The sequence below is a fragment of the Ovis aries genome, chromosome 10 (assembly GCF_016772045.2).
Source record: "Ovis aries strain OAR_USU_Benz2616 breed Rambouillet chromosome 10, ARS-UI_Ramb_v3.0, whole genome shotgun sequence".
Lineage (NCBI taxonomy): Eukaryota > Metazoa > Chordata > Mammalia > Artiodactyla > Bovidae > Ovis > Ovis aries.
In genome coordinates, this window is record NC_056063.1 from 67,844,563 (window position 1) to 67,857,000 (window position 12,438).

A 12,438-nucleotide genomic window follows, 5' to 3' on the forward strand; every position below is an offset into this window, starting at 1 on the left:
TAGCCAGTAATACTGTAATAATTTTGTATGGTGCAGTCAGTCAGTTCAGTAGCTCAGTCGTGTCCGACTCTTTGCGACCCCATGAATCTCAGCACGCCAGGCCTCCCTGTCCATCACCATCTCCCAGAGCTCACTCAGTCTCATGTCCATCGAGTCCATGATGCCATCCAGCCATCTCATCCTCCGTCGTCCTCTTCTCCTCCTGCCCCCAACCCCTCCCAGCATCAGAGTCTTTTCCAATGAGTCAACTCTTCGCATGAGGTGGCCAAAGTACTGGAGTTTCAGCTTTAGCATCATTCCTTCCAAAGAAATCCCAGGGTTGATCTCCTTCAGAATGGACTGGTTGGATCTCCTTGCAGTCCAAGGGACTCTCAAGAGTCTTCTCCAACACCACAGTTCAAAAGCATCAATTCTTTGGCACTCAGCCTTCTTCACAGTCCAACTCTCACATCTATACATGACCACTGGAAAGACCATAGCCTTGACTAGACGGACTTTAGCCAGCAAAATAATGTCTCTGCTTTTGAATATGCTATCTAGGTTGGTCATAACTTTCCTTCCAAGGAGTAAGCGTCTTTTAATTTCATGGCTGCAGTCACCATCTGCAGTGATTTTGGAGCCCCCCAAAAAGAGTCTGACACTGTTTCCACTGTTTCCCCATCTATTTCCCATGAAGTGATGGGACCAGATGCCATGATCTTCATTTTCTGAATGTTGAGCTTTAAGCCAACTTTTTCACTCTCCTCTTAATGTGTAAAAATATTGAGTCACTATGTCATACACCTGCAACTATACTGTAAGTCAACTGCACTTCAATAAAATGTAAAAAGCAAGAAGAGTGACTTCTGGAGTAATGAGGAACACAAGAACCATGAGTGTGATGCAGGAGTACAGCTAGATTCACTTTTTTACGTGGGCAGCAAAAGAATCTCACTGTTTCATGGAAAAAGCCTGAACACAGCTGCCTAGCTGACTGGAACATCAGCTTTTATACAGGTATATATACCTGAAGAAAGCATGAAAAGTTACCTGGACTGAACTTGATCCAAATTAATCTTTTACCAACTTTATGAGAGGGAAGGAGCCCTCAGTGAACAACTTGGAACCTATATTGACTGATGCTTTTGAACTGTGTTGCTGGGGAAAACTTGAGAGTCCCTCGGACAGCAAGGAGAGCCAACCGGTCAATACTAAAGGAAATCAGTCCTGAATATTCATTGGAAGGACTGACGCTGCAGCTCCAATACTTTGGCCACCTGATGCAAGGAATGGACTCATTGAAAAAGACCCTGACTCTGGAAAGATTCAAGGCAGAAAGAGAAGAGGGCAACAAAAGGTAAGATGGTTGGATGGCATCACTGATTCAATGGACATGAACTTGGTCAAACTCTGGGCGACAGTGAGGGACAGGGAAGCCTGGCATGCCACAGTCCATGGGGTCACGAAGAATCAGTCGTCACTTGGCAACTGAACAACAACTGGACTTGAAGCATAGGGACTACTGTATCCAACATAAGTATCCTACAAGAACACTCCCCATGGAAGAAGAAAAACTAAAAGAAAAATGACCAACAAAATTGCCAGTGGAAAAAATAATTCACTGACAAAATGGAAGATAAGAACAATTAGAAACTGTCTTTCAAATATGAAAGGTATGATCCCAAAGTATAACATTAATAATACTTGCTTAAAAAATGATAAATTGTGAAACAAACAACAGACACATATTAACCAGGATGTGTTGGCCAAAAAGAAAATTGCCTCAGAAAACCAGGAAACAAAAATTCCCTCAGAAAACCAGGAAACAAAGACTGTAATTATTAAAATGAAAACAAAATTAATTGGATACAATTAAATTTATCTTAAATCAGTCAAATGGAAAGCAGTAAGTTGAAAACAATAAATGATAACTCATATAGGAGACAATAAATCATTTTTAATGAAATAATTTTTTAAAAAATTTTAAATGAAACATTGTAAACACAGAAAACAGATTAGAAGTGCCACAGTATGTTTAATACAAGAGAAAAAATTCAGTAGCATAAAAAATATTTTAAGAATGACTGAGAATTTTCCAGATGTAAAGAATAACATAAGGTTTTGGTTGAAAATTCATATCTATTGCTCAATAGCATAAGAAATAAATCTCTATTTTGATATGGAATTTATTAAGTATAAAACACTAGAAAGGAAAAGAAGGGGTATTATATAATGAGACAAAGGAAGAGGCTGGTGAGAACATATAATAATTTTGAATTTGTATGTACCTAAAATCATGAATAAGTGTTTTAAAAAATCATGAGAACTTACAAGGAAATATAGGAATATGGCAAAATCTCTCTCTCAGATGATGATAAAACATGTAGGAAAAAAGTCTACTAAGATACAGATAATGTGACGTTAAAAACCAGCAAAAATAAATTATTCATATTAATAGAGAAATTTGAACTGCACAAATACAAAATGTATGCTTTTTAAAGCATACATGGAACCTTAACAAAAGTTAACCACACACTAGATGGAAAAGAAATACAAATACATTTCAAAGAATGGCATTCTAAAGACCACATTTTTGACAGTGATAACACTGAGAACTTTCCTAAGGCTTTCTATTTTGGTTTCTGATTAGAGGATCAAAATATCAAGGCTAATTATAATGAATGTAAATTTACCCAGGAAATATAAAACCTGATTTCAAAAACATAATTGTAAAACTCAAAGAATTGCAGCTCTCTATAGAATTTGTGATTACTTAAATATGAGCGTATTGTTATTGTACTTTTCACTTAAATCTTATTAACCTGTTTCTTGGTTTGTGTTCTCATCTTTAAAATAAGGTGATTCAAGTACATAACAGTTAGGATTCCTTCCAGTTCAGTAATTACATGACAATGCATCTTTTATTCTTTCAACTTCTGTATTTTCTCCTTGTTTCTTATACAAATAGTTTCCCTCCCTTAAAATAGGTTGGAGGACCTGACAAATCTCACCTTGAGTCATGTTCTGCCATTCACTGATTGTATAACTTCACATAAGCTATTTATACTTTTAGCTCAGCTCTTCCATCTCTGAAAGGAAGGAGAAAATTAATTCTATCTCAGTTTTTAATGATGTGAAAATGTTTTGTAAATTCAATCAGTGCTTCTCAAAAAATTGTAGAGTGCCTACTAAATGCTAGGCATTAAGAGTAATATCAGAAAGATGGACAGCTAGAGTGTAGACTGTAGAATGCATACTATTAATTCGATCCTTCTTCATATCTTACCTGTCTCCCCATCTTTCTTAATGACTTTAGATATTAGATAGGTAAATACCTATCTCCAAACACTAGTATTTGTTCAGCACAAGCTATGCTGCTTCATTTGTGTTAGACTCACCATACACAAAAGTATTAACAAGGAAGTCTCCCCATGGGAAAACTAGACACATGAAGCCTAAGCATATTTTTGTGGTTCTATCAAATTCCAATATCAGACATGGTTTATGGATATTTGTTTATGGTACTTATTGAGTGTCATAACATAAAAGGCTTTCAACTGTTTGCAAGATACAATAGTCAGTAGGACAGGCACTTTTTCTGTTTTTTCATAATTCATACTAAATCGATGCAGGAAGATAGCATGCAATGCTTTTTTGGTTTCTGAATTAGAAACAAAAAGTGGATCACTTATATACATTTTTTCTGCTGGAAATTATATATTCTCCCTATTGAGGATCTAGTAGAGGATTTGAGAAAGGAAAATTAGTTTGTTTGCCTTATATGATGAAAACCTACACTGTAATTCAAGCAAATTTACTTCTCAAGATAAGTATAAGGCATAAGTATAAGGCATTCAGACAGAAATATTATCTCAGCTGTTTGTGGAATTTTCATATCTATTTTTAATATAATCCTTAAATTTCATACCAGCAATGAAGTATGATTCCCTTGCTGTAACTTTTAACCTTTACAATAAAGATTTCACTTTTGACTATGGCAAATTTTCCTTTTCCTAGAATTGAAATATTTCTAATTTATGGTCAGATGGATATTAAGCAAATTAAAAGACAAAATACTCAAAAATTAAAGTGATAACAACTTAATTATAAATTATAAATACATTGCTGTAAAAAAATCTAAAAACTTAAGATTTAGGGACACATACAGACTAAAAGTTAAGGGATGGAAAAAGGTGTTCCATGCAAATGGAAATCAAAAGAAAGCTGGAGTAGCAATACTCATATCAGCCAAAATAAGTTTTAAAATAAACACTATTACAAGAGACAAAGGACACTACATAATGATCAAAGACTCAATCCAAGGATAAGATTTAACAAGTGTAAATATATGCACCCAACATAGGAGCACCTCTATATATAGGGAAAATACTAACAGCCATAAAAGAAGAAACTGACAGTAAGACAATAATATCGCAGACTTTAACCCCACTTTCATTAATGGACATATCACACATAAAATGAATAAGGAAACACAGATCTATTAGAACAGATGGACTTAATTGATATTTATAGAGCATTTCATTCAAAAACAACAGAATACACATTCTTCTCAAGTGCCTATGGACATTCCCCAGGCCTGATCACATGCTGGGCCACAAAGTGAGTCTCAGTAAATTTAAGAAAACTGAAATTATATCAAGAATCCTTTCTGGCCACAAAACTATGAAATTGGAAAACCACAAGGAAAAAAATCTAAAAAACACAAACACATGGAAGCTAAACAATATGCTGCTGCTGCTGCTAAGTCACTTCAGTCGTGGCCTACTCTGTGCAATCCCATAGATGGCAGCCCACCAGGCTCCCCATCCCTGGGATTCTCCAGGAAAGAACACTGGAGTGGGTCGCCATTTCCTTCCCCAATGCTTGAAAGTGAAAAGTGAAGTCGCTCAGTCGTGTCCGACTCTTAGTGGCCCCATGACTGCAGCCTACCAGGCTCCTCTGCACGTGGGATTTTCCAGGCAAGAGTACTGGAGTAGGGTACCATTGCCTTCTCTGAAACAATATGCTACTAAATAATTAATGGATCACTGAAGAAATCAAAGAGGAAATCAAAAAGTACTTAGAAACAAATGAAAACGCAATGATCCAAAACCTATGGGATTTATCAAAAGATGCTCTGAAAGGACAGTTTATAGTAATAGAGTCTTACCTCAGGAAACAAGAAAAATCTCAAATAAATAACCTAACTTTACACCTATAGTGACTAGAGAAAGAAGAACAAACAAAATTAAAAGTCAGTAGAAGGAATTTTTTTGCATTCCTATACACTAAAAACTGGAATCAAGATGGTGAGGAAAAACATCAATAACTTCAGATATGCAGATGACATCACCCTTATGGCAGAAAGCAAAGAGGGATTAAAGAGCCTCTTTATGAAAGTGAAAGAGGAAAGTGAAAGTTGGCTTAAAACTCAACATTCAGAAAACTAATATCATGGCATCTGGTCCCATCACTTCATGGCAAATAGATGGGGAAACAATGGAAACATTGACAGACTGTTTTTGGAGGGCTCCAAAATCACTGCATATGGTGACTGCAGCCATGAAATTAAAAAACGCTTACTCCTTGGAAGAGAAGTTATGACAAACCTAGACAGTGTATGAAAAAGCAGAGACATTACTTTGCCAACAATGGTCTGTATACACAAAGCTATGGTTTTTCCAGTAGTCATGTATGGATTTGAGAGCTGGACAATAAAATAGGCTGAGCACCAAACAATTGATGCCTTCAAACTGTGTTGCTGAAGAAGAACTCTCCAGAGTCCCATGGACAGCTAGAAGATTAAATCAGTCAATCTTAAAGGAAATCAACCCTGAATATTCATTGGAAGGACTGATGCTGAAGCTCTAATACTTTGGCCACCTGATGCAAAGAGCCCACTCATTGGAAAAGACCATGATGCTGGGAAAGACTGAAGGCAGGAGAAGGAGACAACAGAGGATGAGATGGTTGGATGGTACCACTGACTCAATGGACATGAGTTCGAGCAAACTACAGAAGACTGTGAATGATAGGAAAGTCTGGCATGCTGAAGGCCATGGAGTGACAAAGAGTTGGACACAATTGAGCAACTGAACAACAACAGTGAAAGTTCAGAAAGAGAAATTAAAGAAACAATCCCATTTCCTATCACATCAGAAAGAATACAATACCTAGGAATAAACCTGCATAAATTACTATAACACCCAAGGCAATCTACAGATTCAATGCAATTCCAATCAAACTACCAATGGAATTTTTCAAAGAACTAGAACAAACTATTTTAAAATTTTTATGGAAATACAAAGAGCCCAAATGCCAAAACAATCTTATGAAAGAAAAATTAAGCTGTAGGAATCACGCTCCTTGACTTCATATTATACTACAAAGCTACAGTCATCAAAAAGTACGGTACTGACACTAAAACATAAATATAGATCAATGCAACAGTATAGAAGTCCCAGAAATAACTCCATGCACCTCTGGTCAATGAAGACTATACGATGGAGAAAAGAGAGTCTCTTACATACATAGTGCTGAGAAAACTGGATAGCTACATGTAAAAAATTGAAATTACATTATTCTTTGACACCATACAGAAAAATAAATTCAAGATGGATTAAATGCCTAAATGTAAGACCAGATACTATAAAACTCATAGAGGAAAACAAGGTAGAACACCCTCTGACATAAATTGTAGCAATATCTTTTTGGATCTGTCTCCTAGAGTAATGGAAATAAAAATGAACAAATGGGACCTAATTAAACTCAAAAGCTTTTTTTTTTTTTTCACAGCAAAGGAAACTGTAAACAAAAGGAAAAGATAACCCACAAATTGGAAGAAAATATTTGCAAACAATGTGACTGACAAGAAATTAACCTCTGAAACAGCTCATGTGAAAAAAAGACAACCAAATCAAAAATGGGCAGAAGGTCTAAATAGACATTTCTCCAAAGAAGATATACAGATAGCCAAAAGGCACATGAAAATATACTTATTATCTCTATATTAGATAAATTCAAATCAAAACTACAATGAGATGTCACCTCAGACTGGTCAGAATGACCATCATCAAAAAGTCCACAAACAATAAATGCTGGACAGGGTGTGGAGAAAAGGAGACCTTCTTACACTGTTGTTAGGAATGTAAATTGGTACAGCCACTATGGAGAACAGTATGGAGGTTCAATAAAAAACAAACTAAAAATAGAGCTACCATATGATCCAGTAACCCCACTGCTGGGCAAATATCTGCAGAAAAAACATGCTTTAAAACTATACATGTACCCCAATATTCATTGCAGCACTATTTACAATAGCCAAAACATAGAAGCAATCTTAATGTCCATTGACAGAGAAATGGAAACAAAAGATGTGGTACATATATACAATGAAATATTACTCAGCCATTAAAAAGAATTAAATAATGTCATTTGCAGCAACATGGATAGACTTGGACTTTATCGTACTAACTGATGTCATACAGAGAAAGACAAATATTGTATGACATCACTTTTATATGCCAAACTAAAAAAAATGGTACAAACGAATTGATTTATGAAACAAAAACATACTCAGAGAACAAACTATAGTTATCAGGTGGGAGAGGTTGGGGGGATAGATTGGGAGATTGAGATTGACATGAATACATGGCTCTGTTTGAAATAGATAACCAACAAGGACCTTCTGTATAGCATTAGAACTCTGCTCAGTATTCTGCAATAACCTAAATGGGGAAAGAACTTGAGAAAAGAATAGATGCATGTGTATGTATAATTGAATCACTTTGCTGTACACCTGAAACTAATATAACATTGTTAATCAACTATACTTCAATATAAGATAAAAAATTTTTTAATAAAAATAATCTTATGATTTGTATTAACTCTTCTAAATGAACCCCAGTCCCCAAATATGTAATATACTTGATCCCTCACCTCTTTTTTTTTGCTTTGTCTCTAAGAAAGATTGCATAAAAATCATTAGAAACAGGTCAATTAAAAAGATCTTCAGAGAAGATTCCAATTCTGCTTTCCTTAGCAATCTGTTGAAACACTTGGCATGACTTCCACTTTTCTTTCAGTGAAACAAAATTCCCTCTTGTAGCTTACTTCCCCCTTCCTAGAGTAAATGAGGGTGTATAAACATCTTGACATATACGTAAGTGGAAAAGTGGCTGACCTCACACTGATTTCACGTACTTTAAAACCTCTCCTGTCCAGAAAATCTTTCTCACATCTACTTAAAGATCTCAGATTAAGCTACTATATCCAAGGGAACACATATTAATATAAAGTGTTTCTATGTTACAATGGCAGACTGCTCTGTATATTCATTCTTTCAAAATGACTTAATGTTTACATGAGCTAGATATTGTTCTTTATTCCATGACCATATTAACACATGATACCTGATCAGATAAATTAACCTCAAGTTTTTCTGAAAAGATAGCAAGGAATGGTACACATGATATTTATTTTTTTTATTTTTTTATTTTTTATATAAATTTATTTATTTTAATTGGATATTTAAAGATTTGCAGTGGAAGTTGAGGAGGGGATCAGAAATGTCTGGGAAATGAATTTAAAGGCACAAGGTGTGCCCACTTTGGCAGCACATATACTAAAATTGGAACGATACAGAGAAGATTAGCATGGCCCCTGCACAAGGATGACATGCAAATTCGTGAAGCGTTCCATATTTTTAGGTCCAGATGACTTCACAGCTGAATTCTACCAAAAATTTAAAGAAGAGCTAACACCTATTGTACGCAAACTCTTCCAGAAAATTCCAGAGGAAGATAAACTTCCAAACTCATTCTATGAGGCCACCATCACCTTAATACCAAAACTTGACAAAGATGCCACCAAAAAAAAAAAAAGAAAACTACAGGCCAATATCACTGATGAACATAGATGCAAATATCCTTAAAAATATTCTAGCAGTCAGAATCCAACAACACATTAAAAAGATCATACACCATGACCAAGTGGGCTTTATCCCAGGGATGCAAGGATTCTTCAATATCCGCAAATCAATCAATGTAATACACCACGTTAACAAATTGAAAAATAAAAGCCATATGATTATCTCAATAGATGCAGAGAAAGCCTTTGACAAAATTCAACATCCATTTATGATTAAAAAAAAAAAAAACTCTCCAGAAAGCAGGAATAGAAGGTACATACCTCAACATAATAAAAGCTATCTATGACAAACCCACAGCAAACATTATCCTCAATGGTGAAAAATTGAAAGCATTTCCCTAAAGTCAGGAACAAGACAAGGGTGCCCATTTTCACCACTAATATTCAACACAGTTTGGGAAGTTTTGGCCACAGCAATGAGAGCAGAAAGAGAAATAAAAGGAACCCAAATTGGACAAGAAGAAGTAAAACACTCACTGTTTGCAGATGACATGATCCTCTACATAGAAAACCCTAAAGACTCCACCAGAAAATTACTAGAGCTAATCAATGAATATAATAAAGTTGCAGGATATAAAATCAACACACAGAAATCCCTTGCATTCCTATACACTAATAATGAGAAAATAGAAAGAGAAATTAAGGAAACAATTCCATTCACATTGCAATGAAAAGAATAAAATACTTAGGCATATATCTACCTAAAGAAAATAAAGACCTATATATAGAAAACTATAAAACACTGGTGAAAGAAATCAAAGAGGACACTAATAGATGGAGAAATATACCATGTTCATGGATCGGAAGAATCAATATAGTGAAAATCAATATAGTGAATCAAAGCAATTTATAGATTCAATGCAATTCCTATCAAGCTACCAATGGTATTTTTCACAGAGCTAGAACAAATAATTTCACAATTTGTATGGAAATACAAAAAAAAAAAAAAAAACTCAAATAGCCAAAGCAATCTTGAGAAAGAAGAATGGAACTGGAGGAATCAACCTGCCTGACTTCAGGCTCTACTACAAAGCCACAGTCATCAAGACAGTATGGTACTGGCACAAAGACAGAAATATAGATCAATGGAACAAAACAGAAAGCCCAGAGATAAATCCACGCACCAGTGGAAACAGTGTCAGACTTTTATTTTTATGGGCTCCAAAATCACTGCAGATGGCGACTGCAGCCATGAAATTAAAAGACGCTTACTCCTTGGAAGAAAAGTTATGACCAACCTAGATAGCATATTCAAAAGCAGAGACATTACTTTGTGACTAATGTCTGTCTAGTCAAGGCTATTGTTTTCCAGTAGTCATGTATGGATGTGACAGTTGGACTGTGAAGAAGGCTAAGCACCGAAGAATTGATGCTTTTGAACTGTGGTGTTGGAGAAGACTCTTGAGAGTCCCTTGGACTGCAAGGAGATCCAACCAGTCCATTCTGAAGGAGATCAGCCCTGGGATTTCTTTGGAAGGAATGATGTTAAAGCTGAAACTCCAGTACTTTGGCCACCTCATGCGAAGAGTTGACTTATTGGAAAAGACTTTGATGTTGGGAGGGATTGGGGGCAGGGAGAAGGGGACGACAGAGGATGAGATAGATGGATGGCATCACTGACTCAATGGACATGAATCTGAGTGAACTCCGTGAGTTGGTGATGGACAGGGAGGCCTGGCGTGCTGCGATTCATGGGGTCGCAAAGGGTCAGACACGACTGAGTGACTGAAATGAACTGAACTGAACTGACGGACACCTTATCTTTGACAAAGGAGGCAAGAATATACAATGGCTTAAAGACAATCTCTTTAACAAGTGGTGCTGGGAAAACTGGTCAACCACTTGTAAAAGAATGAAACTAGAACCCTTTCTAAAAACATACTCAAAAGTAAACTCAAAATGGATTAAAGATCTAAACATAAGACCAGAAACTATAAAACTCTTAGAGGAAAACACAGGCAAAACACTCTCCGACATAAATCACAGCAGGATCCTCTATGACCCACCTCCCAGAATACTGGAAATAAAATAAAAAATAAACAAATGGGACCTAATTAAAGTTAAAAGTTTCTGCACAACAAAGGAAACTATAAGCAAGGTGAAAAGACAGCTTTTGGAATGGGAGAAAATAATAGCAAATGAAGCAAGTGACAAGCAACTAATCTTAAAAATATACAAGCAACTTATGCAGCTCAATTCCAGAAAAATAAATGACCCAATCAAAAAATGAGCCAAAGAACTAAATAGACATTTCTCCAAAGAAGACATACAGATGGCTAACAAACACATGAAAAGATGCTCAACATCACTCATTAGCAGAGAAATGCAAATCAAAACCACAGTGAGGTACCATTTCACGCCAGTCAGAATGGCTGCGATCCAAAAGTCTACAAGCAATAAATGCTGGAGAGGGTGTGGAGAAAAGGGAACCCTCTTACACTGCTGGTGGGAATGCAAACTAGTACAGCCACTATGGAGAACAGTGTGAAGATTCCTTAAAAAACTGGAACTAGAACTGCCTTATGACCCAGCAATCCCACTTCTGGGCATACACACCGAGGAAACCAGAATTGAAAGAGACAAGTGTACCCCAATGTTCATCGCAGCACTGTTTATAATAGCCAGGACATGGAAGCAGCCTAGATGTCCATCAGCAGATGAATGGATAAGAAAGCTGTGGTACATATACACAATGGAGTATTATTCAGCCATTAAAAAGAATCCATTTGAATCAGTTCTACTGAGGTGGATGAAACTGGAGCCAATTATACAGAGTGAAGTAAGCCAGAAAGAAAAACACCAATGCAGTATACTAACACATATATATATGGAATTTAGAAAGATGGTAACGATAACCCTGTATGCGAAACAGCAAAAGAGACACAGATGTATAGAACAGTTTTTTGGACTCTGTGGGAGAGGGCGAGGTGGGATGATTTGGGAGAATGGCATTGAAACATGTATAATATCATATAATAAACGAATCTCCAGTCCAGGTTCGATACAGGATACAGGATGCTTGGGGCTGGTGCACTGGAATGACCCAGAGGGATGGTATGGGGAGGGAGGTGGGAGGGGGTTTCAGGATGGGGAAAACGTGTACACCCGTGGCGGATTCATGTTGATGTATGGCAAAACCAATACAATATTGTAAAGTAATTAACCTCCAATTAAAATAAATAAATTTATATTTTTTAAAAAATTTAAAAATAAATAAAACAAAGGCACAAGGTATTTAAGATTAAATGTAAGCAAAATCAGGTAAGAAATGAGGGGTGAGAGGTAGTAATGGGTACCAAGTTTCAGAGGGGTCCTTTCAGTGGATTTCCATTATAAAATTGTTTTGATGCAACTTGTTGGGTCCTATAAAATGTTAGCATTTTGTTGTTAGCACTGATAGAACCATGGAGTCATTTCAATGAAATAAACCATCCCAACACTCTCCACCTACATTTTCTAAATACGTGTTAATTTTCCCCTTTTCTTTGCGATTTAACTGTAGATAAGTATGCATTCAACTAACGTGTGCCA

At 36.1% G+C, this 12,438-nt stretch overlaps 1 protein-coding gene and 1 non-coding gene across 2 annotated transcripts in view; both read left to right on the plus strand.

Annotated features, from left to right (window-relative positions):
* GPC5 (glypican 5) overlaps window positions 1–12,438 on the plus strand; it is a 1,587,384-nt gene that overhangs the window by 1,493,688 nt on the left and 81,258 nt on the right. The window lies entirely within an intron of this gene.
* Window positions 8,579–8,685, plus strand: LOC114116735 (U6 spliceosomal RNA). The gene has a single exon (XR_003590562.1). It is a non-coding gene; the product is annotated as a U6 spliceosomal RNA (small nuclear RNA).